This window comes from Myotis davidii, unplaced genomic scaffold (genome assembly GCF_000327345.1).
Source record: "Myotis davidii unplaced genomic scaffold, ASM32734v1 scaffold436, whole genome shotgun sequence".
NCBI classification, from domain to species: domain Eukaryota; kingdom Metazoa; phylum Chordata; class Mammalia; order Chiroptera; family Vespertilionidae; genus Myotis; species Myotis davidii.
The window spans coordinates 4,145,474-4,156,345 of NW_006292604.1; the positions used below are offsets into that span (position 1 = coordinate 4,145,474).

General features: G+C 37.6%; 1 long non-coding RNA gene across 2 annotated transcripts in view; it reads right to left on the bottom strand.

The window, feature by feature from the left end:
- LOC107183465 overlaps window positions 1-10,872 on the bottom strand; it is a 54,729-nt gene that overhangs the window by 40,220 nt on the left and 3,637 nt on the right. For both annotated transcript variants that reach the window (XR_001514254.1, XR_001514255.1), the window contains exon 2: window positions 5,420-5,508. This is a non-coding gene — a long non-coding RNA (uncharacterized LOC107183465). The remainder of the gene's footprint in view (window positions 1-5,419; window positions 5,509-10,872) is intronic.

Below are 10,872 nucleotides of genomic sequence, written 5' to 3' on the forward strand. Positions count from 1 at the left end.
TCCCCTGCAGGCCATCTTGTGGCTACCATCTTGTGACCACATGGGGGTGGCCATCTTGTGTGAGGTCATGATGGTCAATTTGCATATTGCCTCTTTATTATATAGGATTGTTAATAATAAAATTTAGTAAAAATTGACAATATGAGAAAAGTTATCAGCAGCAAAAGAATACAAGAGCTGTAAAACTCTACAAAAACCATGAAAATTTATTTATGAGGAATGGCAGACAACAAATGAAAATTTCATACTGATAATCTGAGTGATGCTTGGTGTATAAAGAACCAGGACATCAGGGCTTCCTCTCTGAAATCAATAAAAATATACTTAAAAAAAAATTAAAACAGGCTCTTAATTCCTTTACTTTCCTTGTATTTCCTTTCAGAGACAGATGAAAAATATATTTTTAAAAAATCCTTCTTGAAATCCTCAATTTCTTTGGCTTCTCTGATATCATTCTCTTGAAGTTTTTGTCCTTCTTTGTTATCTTTTCAAGTTTCTCTTTTATTATCTGACTGTTAAATACTGATGGCCCCAGAGTTATTCTGGATTCTCTTCTCTTTTTGTTTGGCACATTGTCTTTGGGAAATTTTATTCATTCCCATAGTCCCATGTGCCAACTATACTTTTTTAAAAATATATTTTTTTATTGATTTCAGAGGAAGGGAGACAGAGAGAGAAATAGAAACATCAATGATGAGAGAGAACCATTGATTGGCTGCCTTCTGCATTCCCCCCGCTAAGGATTGAGCCCAATAATCTGGAATCAAACCACAACCTAGTTCATAGGTCAATGCTCAACCACTGAGCCATGCCAGCTGGGCCTAACTGTACTCTTTTATTTATTTATTTTTTAAATTCTTTATTAGTTAAGGTATTAGAAATGTGTCCTCATACCCCACCCATTAAATTAACTGTACTCTTTAAATTACCAATTCTTTCTCTCTCTCTCTCTCTCTCTCTCTCTCTCTCTCTCTCTCGCTCCCCCTTCCTCCCTCCCTCTCTCCATTTCCCTATCTCCCTCTCTGTCTCTATTTCCATCTCCATCTGTCTGTCATTTCATCCAACAAATATTCATTGGCAGTTATTCTATGCCAGGCATCATGCCAAACACTCCGGCCCAGATTCCTACCAGAGCACCAGATCCACATAACCAGTTTGATTTCTGTGTGTCTCAAAGGCATCTCAAATTCAAGATGCCCAGAACTAAACATATTATTCCCTAATTTTCCAAACATGTTCCCCACTCTTGTATTTTCTAACCCAGAGACAAGAATTATCGTTCACCAGGGTGCCCAATCCAGAATTCTCAGTCATATCTGAGTTCTCCGTAATTATCCTCCCTGCTTCTAATTAGTTGCTAAATTCTACCTCTTAAGTACAGGGTATACATACTTTAACACCTGATAGCTCAATTTTGAAAATGAAATGTATTTTAATAAGGACTGTCTTTATAATTATTCAAAGTGTCTGTATACATTTTTTAGGGACACCCTATATTTTGGTCTGTTGTGGTTGTTTTGTGCCCAGGCTCTGGAGTCAAATCACAGCTATACCATAGCTGACTGCCTAACATTAAAAATAACATTGTCTAGACCTCATTTTTCTCTTCTGTAAAATGAGGATGGAACCTAATTCATAGTGATGTGGTGAGTATTAAATGAAACAATCTATGTTCAGCACATAGGAAGTATTTAATAAACAAAGATGATTTCATTAATCATCCTTATTGACATTGCATTATTTAAAATCTCTCTCCTTTCTTGACTACCATCCTAAATGGTCAGCAAAAACATTGTAACTGGTCTCCTTGTGTCTCATCTTGCCCCTCCTCAGACCATTCTTCACACCACTGCCCAACAATCTGACCTAAAACACATTGGCATAAAATAGAAATGAAGTGAACAGTTTACACCCTCTTAGCTAATTACACATGGAGGGGGAAATCTCCCAAATTAGATCTACCTGAAAATTAGTATCAGGTCAGTGGTAAAGACAGAGACTTGCAATCAACTTCCAGACATAAATCACATTTGTAAAATATTGGCACACTTTCTCCACAACAAATATTATCCACGTCCATTAAGCTTGGCCTAGCCAAAGCAAGTGGTTAAGGTCATTTTATTACAAGACCCTGGTTCCCAATTTCTGATTCTTTGTTAATTGGCCAAAACATAACGGAGATGGATGTTTACATCTATCCTCAAAACCAAGGGGAATCCCCTAAGAAGAGCTGGATAGTACTAAATTTTTATAATCATTTTAAAAACTCTGAATTGTCAACAAACTAAAGAACTTTGGAGACTGCAAGGAATACAGCACAAAAAAAAAAGATTTAGTTGAAATTTATTGTTTTAACCTAAGAATTCAACCATTACAACAAGGCTGGGCAATGTTAAGTCATGTTGGTAAAATAGTTATCATTTAATGTATTGTGAAAAACTTGTTAAAGAACAAAATTATACTACGGAATCCTGTGTCCCTATTCTAAAGCAAAAGAAACCTTACAGCAGGAGTTAAGAGAAAATTCCTAACCTGACAGGCGGAAACAGGGTAATATCATTTGTATCCCTAACTACTGATCTATTAACACTAGCCTACTTCTTAATGTCAACTGCCAGTATCGTTTTGCCTTGCCTTTTTTTTTTTTTAATCCTCACCCCAGGACGTGTTTAGAGAGAGGAAGGGAGAGAGAGAGAGAGAGAAAGATCAATCATCGAACCTGCAAATTAGGTATGTGACCTGACCAGGAATTAAACCACAACCTTTTGGACAATGCTCCAACCAACTGAGCCACCTGGCCAGGGCCAATTTGTCTAGTCTTCATTGAAATATAATCAACCTGTATCATTCAGACCGGAAAATACTCCCAAAGAAAGACATTGCTTAGTTAGCAAGGCAAAGAATTAACCTGAAAATGTGCAGACAACTAGTCAAAACTTAACGTTTATACCATGCCCTAAAAAAAACCCAAAACACAAACAAACAAACAAACAAAACACCTGCATGAAAGAGCATTTTCTCTATTGTTTATTAACCACATTTTTAGTCCTACGCAGAAAATTAATATTGTTTGCTGTTTAAACAAAGCTATGTTGCCCTGACCAGTTTGGCTTGGTAGTTACAGCATCAGCTATGGACCAAAGGGTTGCAATCACCAGTCTTGGTCAGGCGCATTCAGGAGGCAACCAGTCGTTGTGTCTCTCTCATATAGATGTCTCTCTCTCTCTCTCTCTTTCTCTCTCTCTCTCTCCCCCTTCCTCTCCCTACCTTCTACTCTCTCTAAAAATAAAAATCAATGGAAAACTTCTCCTCCTCTTCCCTCCCTTCCCTCTCTCTCTAAAGATCAATGTAAAAAATATCCTCAGTTGAGGATTAAAACAAAAAAACAACCAAAAAAACCCAAAGCTACATTACTCTCTTGATAACTCAAAGAACCAGAGGAAAGAAATATTCAGAACACCTTATTTTTTTTTTATGTTGAACCAGCTCTGCTTTGAAAAGATTCTGCAGCATACCAAACCTTATAGAATAACTAATGTCTTCATTACTGCTTTCTTTGCAAGTAATTTCAACTGTTATATAATCCCATCTTGAGCTATGTTATTAAAAAGTTCTAAAAGATAGAGATATGAAGATCACAATTAGTTCCTTCACCGATGAAACCACAAAATTAATGAGGCAGCATCATTCATATAGCGACAGAAGGAAATGTACAACTTTTACTGCTATTATGCCAAAAAAAAATGTTAAAAGGCACAGTTCCATATCACCACAACAAATCCCGGTTACAAATTTATGTCATTGCATGTGCATGCATTTGTAGAGTTGGGAAATCATTTGTTCAGAGATTTTTTTTTAAGTAGCTAAAGACTAGAAACAATTCTAAAAAAGAAGGCATTTTTCAAATTCTGTCTCCATCCAAAATACAAAAATTTTATTTCAAAAAAATATTTGTTAGTGAACAATGCATTTGGATTCTTTCTAAAATATTTGAGGCCCAAATTTATACTGCCCTGAGTTCTGTCTAGAAATAAAAAGTGCACAGATATAAGGATGTGTACATGCTTGTTTATTACTAGAGGCCCAGTGCACGAATTTGTGCATGGATGGGGTCCAGCCAGCCCGCCCCAATCGGGGTGATCAGGCTGGGCTGGCTGTGGGGAGGTGCTGTGGGCGGTTGGCCGGCTGACCCCACCCCCTGGTTGAACTTCCGGTTGAACTCCCAGTTGAGGGGACAATTTGCATATTAGCTTAGGATGCCAGTCAGGCTTTTAGCACTAAAGGGAATGGGGGAGATATTTAACTAAAAATAAAGATCAACAATAAAAATGACTAATAATATATCTAACTCTTAGCCTAATGCCAGTAGTTTCCTTAGGTGGCAATAGAAGAAAAATAGAGTATAATGTGATAAAAGAAATATACCTGAGTCCATTCCTGTTGCCTCTATAGAATTTGATGAAATTAATAATTCCCTGCAAGGCCAATTATACCTGCTGCTGAAACTTTGTGAAAGCAACATTTTGAACCTTTCAGTTTTGGTCTATAGCTATTACATTCTTCAGAAAAATTTTTAGTAATAATCAACATTTTCATCATATTGAGAAAAGAAATTTTGCAAGAAGCAGTGGTTTATCTTTCATTCAATGCACTGAGTCTCTTCCAAGTATACACCCAATCTCTGGAGATAAATTCAACAGTGTGTTCTCAAGAACAGCCTCTCAGTCAGTCCTATTTTCAAACCAAAGATGACTGTGCTGCTGATATAGTGCTGTTGTGACAGATGACTACAGTAACAAATTTCTCTATTTAGTTAAACAGGCTCTATTCACAACAGGCATCAAACTCTTTCCTTTGTATCATTCACCAACACTCATTTCTTAGCATAAACGTTGCTTTTCTTCACATTCTGTGCAATATATGCTTGAGAAAAAACATCCAATTTCCAGCACTATCATTATTGTCCCTACTTTACAATCCTACAAGGGTAGTATGGTGTAATGAAAGTTACACAATTTTTAAAATAAGACAGATCTTGGTTAGAACCCCATGATCATCTAGTACAGCGGTCACCAACCTTTCGGACCTAACGGACCACCAGTGGTCCGTGGACCACCGGTTGGTGACTACTGATCTAGTAGATACATGACCTCGGGGAAGTTACTTACCTTGTCTTTGTTTAATTATTTGTAAAATGAGAAGAATAATACTTCATTTGAAAATTTGCTGTAAAAATTAGACGTAGTACATACACAGATGTAATCTCCTCTCCACCAAATGATAAGCACAAAAGCTGGCATTAAAGCAATAACTTCTTCATATTTTTTTTATCTCTATCTTTCTGCACAGCAAGGTAATGAATGCTTTATATTTTAATAATGCTAACAAGCTCTCCATAGTTATTATTGAGCCATCTCACCTCTGTTGCTTTCATTCTCATCCAGATGACCTTTTGAGAACTGGACTCAGCTCTAGAATTTCTACATAGGCGGAACTTGGAGGAACAATCTGGTAAGAAGGAGACATTAGAAAAACTGTCTTAAAACTGAATTGTGCACAATTCAGGACATTGCTTTAATTCTAGTGTAAATAGAGGTACTTTTGCATTGATGCTGTGCTTACAAAACAAGCACCCTGCTTTTATTTATGTTGTATGTTTTAGGGCTAGCTATTCAGAAGGCTGGTGGAGATACAAAGGACCTTAAAAATCCCTCTTCTCCCATAACATCCTGCCATGATTTAGCCCATCATCAAACATTATGCTCCATGACACTTTTCAAAATAGCATTCGTAGCTCACATTAGTATCCATGCCCAGAATACTATTCCTTTCTCACAACCTACTTATTCCTCCATGCTTACCTTAAGATATATTAAAAGTTAAAAACTACTCATTCCTCATCATCTGATTTTGACCAAAATTTCATTTTTCTGGAATCAAGAGAACTGCAACATACTGGCTAATGCTGGGGCCAGACTGCCTGTGTTCAGGCAGGTGTGTGACCTTGGGCAGGTTCTTTATCCCCTCTGGGCAGCTCAGCTTCCTCTAAAATGAGGATAGCAGTAGGAATCTATCCCGCAGGATTGCTGCAAGTACTAAATGAGTAATAACTATAAAGTTTGGCATAAAGTTCAGCGATTATTACTACTAAGTTAAAATGGTACTTTCTTACATGTAAATACAGCCTTCGTATAGGCGCTTACCTAGAAGCAACTGCCTCATAATCAGCTCCTCTAGATACATGGTAATTAGCCCAACAAGTGGTGCCTAAAATCCATTTTTCTTCCATTTTTATCTGTAGCAAAGTGTTATTTTTTCATAAATTCTATGTACTTGCTATGTGCCAGACACTGTGCTGGAAGCTGAGAATATAATGGTGGATAAAAACACATATTTCCTCTCCCCTGGTGATATGCATGAATAGTGGGGGAAAGCATCGCCAATCCAATAATCATAAAACAAATGGAAAGCATTAACTATGAAAAATGCTACAAAGTGTGTTATATGAAGGCAAGAAGGTCAACTTGCCAAAAATCAATTTGCACAAAGCCAATTTGCCAAAAGTCAATTTTCCAAATGACTGATCCTCTGTATTCCCTAACAGACAATTCATCGAAAGCTAGTTCACCAAAAGCCAATTTCTAGAAAATCAATCTGATGAAAAATAATCTGCCAAGTCATCATTTTACCAAATAACCAATTCACTAAATTATTGGGGATGTTCTGAAGTCTGAATTTCACAGAAGTTTTGACACAGTCCTTTCATTCCAGCTCTTTAACTCCACATTTGACAGTCTGAGCTAAATGTCAATCTCATGTTTTCACATTTCAGATGCCAAGTCCTTCTCTAATGCCCAATGTTTTAGTGCTCCAATGTAAGCAAATGGTGGGCTTCTTACATGCAGTTCACTGCATGTAAGCTTGCAATTTAAGCTCTCCCTGCCTCTGCCTCTTCTAGAAAGAAAACTGCAGAGAACTATCTAGAACAGAGTGATAAACTGGTCTTCTGCAAATTGGCTTTGGCCAAATTTATTTTTAGCTAATTGGTCATTCATGGAATTGATTCCAAGCTGACTCTTTCTCAGTGATTACCTAAAGTTCATGTTTTGAAAACAGGGAATTTGGCCTAGTCAGACTGGTGAGAAAGGCTTCATTGAGGAAAAAAGTAACTGACCTGAGGTCAGAAGGATAAATTTTAAAAAGTAACCAAGCAAAAGGGGGAGGAAAGGAAGGAAACAGCATATGCAAAAAAAACTATGTTCAGGAGGAAGCCCTGAAATTGCAAGACTTTGCAAAATAAGCCAGTGTTGGGGGAGTACAGAGAACACATGAGAGCACAGTGTGAACTGAGGCTAGAAATGTAGTTGGTAGCTAGACTATGTGTCTCACAGACTATAATAAAGACTCCTGTTCTTATTTTAAGAATGGGGATCCTTAATATATTTTAAGCAGAGGAATGACATGGTCAGTTTTGCATTTTGAAAGATCACTTTGCAAGTGGTGTGAAGACCATATTTTAAGAGTATACTGGTGCCCTAGCCAGCATGCTCAGTAATTACAGCGTTTGCCTATGCACTGGAGGGTCATGGGTTTGATTCCTGGTCAAGGACTGGTGTCCTTGTAAGAAGACAAAGAGATGCAAGAGAGCCCTCCCTTTTTCTCTGCATGGGCACATAGGAAAGGCCATGTAAGGACACAGTGAGAAGGTTGCCATTTACACCCAGGAGAAGAGACCTCATCGAAATCAACACTAATTGCACTTTGATCTTGGACTTCTAGCCCCAAGAACTGAGAAAATAAATTTCTGTTTTTTAAGTCACCCGGTTTTCAGTCATTTGTATGGCAGTTCTGGTGGACTAATACAGCCCTTACCTATTGAAAGACTTTAGTGAGATATACCTCCTCTGTTATGTTTACTTACAGTAGACAAACCTGGAACCTAAGGATTTACTAGTATGGGCCAGGACACTGGAAAATGTCGGGTAAACTAGTAACTACCTGAGTATAAAATGGAAATGTCATTCCTGAAAAAGCTCCCTTTGTGTAAATGATATAGCAACTTGCATTACTAATGTAGAGACTTCATGTTAATCTGTGCCAGAGTGAATGCTCATGGAAGAGAGGATGTGGGAATCTGTGTTGGTGGTCTCAGACCTCTCTCTGCCGCACCTGTTCCTCATGATTGCTTATAATGAATATTAGTGAAGCTTGATGCAGGGTAGGATCTCTGACTGTCATGTGTCTGATTTGACAATGCCATCCTTTGTGTTCAGATCACTACCTCAGAGAATTAAATAAATCAGTGCTTCTGAAAAATGCAGTGCCAAGTTCATAGCAAGTACTCATTAACTATTACTATTATTAATATGTTATTAAAATCCCAAGAAATAATAAGAGCTCTCATTTATATAATGAATATTAGGTGACAGGCACTTAAGCTAAGTGCCTTCCATGGATTATCTCATTTAATCATCCAAAAAGCCCTATGTTCTATGTTTAATACCATCCTATGAGACGCCTGAAGCCTGGAGATTTTCCCAAGGTCATACAGCTAGTAAATTGTGCCACTGGGTTTTAAACCCAGTCAATCTAACTCCCCAATTGAGCTCTTGTTCTTGATTCTCAATAACCCTGCCTTGCTACACTATTCTGTCTCTGAAAGCCATTGGAATGTCCATCCAGGTGCTATTTTAGTATGCTGAAAAGATAACTTATTAACTAGCACCAAAGTGGCCTTCAAATGTTAATGCAGTTTCTGAATATATGTGACTTTCACCAAGGGAGTTACTTACGTCAGGAGAAGTAGAGAGAACACTATCTATTATTTTTACTCAATTTCTCAAAATGTAATCACCATTTGATCTCCCACTGAGCATACCCCCCCTGTGCTTCCCCCAAAAAGGGCATGGGCTGCTCAGTTTTGAAACAATGAGATAAAACTGGACCTTTAGGAAAATTAGCATGAGATTAGGAGAGTTTCATTTTTCTCTCTGTATTCACAGATAATGCAAGCTATTTCATGCTGTCATTGCTTTCTTTATTTAAAATATTTTTTAATTGATTTCAAAAAAGAAGAGAGAGGGAGAGGGAAAAAGAGATAGAAACATCAATGATGAGAATCGTTGATCAGCTACCTCCTGCATGCCCGCTCCTGGGGATCGAGCCCACAACCCGGGATCAGATTTGCCCTTAACCAGAATCAAACCCGGGATCCTTCAGTCCACAGGCTGACACTCTATCCACTGAGCCAAACCAGCTAGGGCTCATTGCTTTCTTATAAGCAACAATAAGGATAAGCAAAGACAAGGGAGAGACAAAAATCAACTCTACCTACTTTGCTAATAGCAATAATTACATCAACATACACAATTAACACATTATTCTGGAGGATAAAAGAGTACTGATAGGATTTGAAATTATATTTTGAATTGGTACAGACATTCCACAGCCTTTATTATATAATTGATAGTTATAAACTATATGCACTCAATTTAGCCTTATTCCATTTTATTCATTAAGGGCATTCATTTTTATAAAATATCTGTAGACTGAATATTAAATCCAATTTCCATGGATTTTTACAATCCACACAATACTGAGAATGAGTGAATAAACAACAATGTCCCTGGCACTGATGCAGGCAAGTGGAAGATTATTTAGTAATGTTATCCAGAAAACGTTATAGTGGCCATGTTTCTGTCCATTGTGGTTCAGCTTTCCATCTGAATATCAAACAGGAAGTAACTTTTCCTGTCAAAGAGAGTAGACCATAGCCTTTGCCATCACAGAAAACAGGGCATGACAAAGAAAACAAGGTTCACAGCAGTCATATTAGAAAAGGACCATATTTGAGGTATGCACTAGGAATTGCAGATGCAAAGATAAAGAAATTTCTGTGAATAGTAATAAGGGCTTTGATACAAAAAATGTCTCCATCCTATTTCCAAGGAACCCTCCAAAAGAGGATTAGGAGGATGTGGAAGAAAAAAATCTAGATTGGGCCAGAAGAGATAAGAATACTTATTAAGGAGAAAATAGAAATTGACAGTAGTATCCGATTTGTAAATAATTAATATTTAATTTTGTATACCTATACATAAGTCAACTGTACATAGAAATGCGTATTTGTTGTTTTTAGAAGTCCTTATGTAAAAAATTCCTTTGATGAGCTTATGAGGAGACTGGACACAGACCAGAACTAAAAGGACCTGTTGGGAGAGGCAAAGTGCCATGGGCAGCTAGCATACTGCACATTCGTTCAGTGTATGCCAAAAATGAACAGCCCTGACCATTTCTCAAGGTTGTGTTTGCAGAGAGCAAATTGAGAGATAAGGTAATGTATCCATTCCACACAAAAAGCAGGCTTGCTTACTGCTTGCTATAATAACAGTGGATTCCCAAGTTCGGTGTTGCTATCATATAATATAGCCAACTGCATGTGCAGGCTCCCAACCAGGCCGTGTGAATGAGGGGCAAGGGAACCAAGGCAAGCACACTGATGCACCAGTGAAATAGTAACAGGCTAACTTATTAGCTTGCAAGCATGGTAAAATCAAATCTCAGAACCAACAGACCCTGTTTGGCACTATATTAAAGATCCCAGGGTCCAGAATAGATGAATGAGGTAAATGACATCTTTTATAATATGTTTTTGTTTTGTTTTTTTTTAAATTAAATCTTTATTGTTCAGTGCCGGAAGCCGGTCCATCCTTGATGCTTGACACAGTCACTGCAGGAAAGAAACATCTGCACAGCATATGTTTCAAGGGACCTGGCGTATATAGCATACTGTTCTTAATATGTTTGCTCCCCTTAGCGCTGTGTGTTTTAACCAAGGTCACCTCTCCGAGAAAGGTTGTTTCCCCAGGTAGG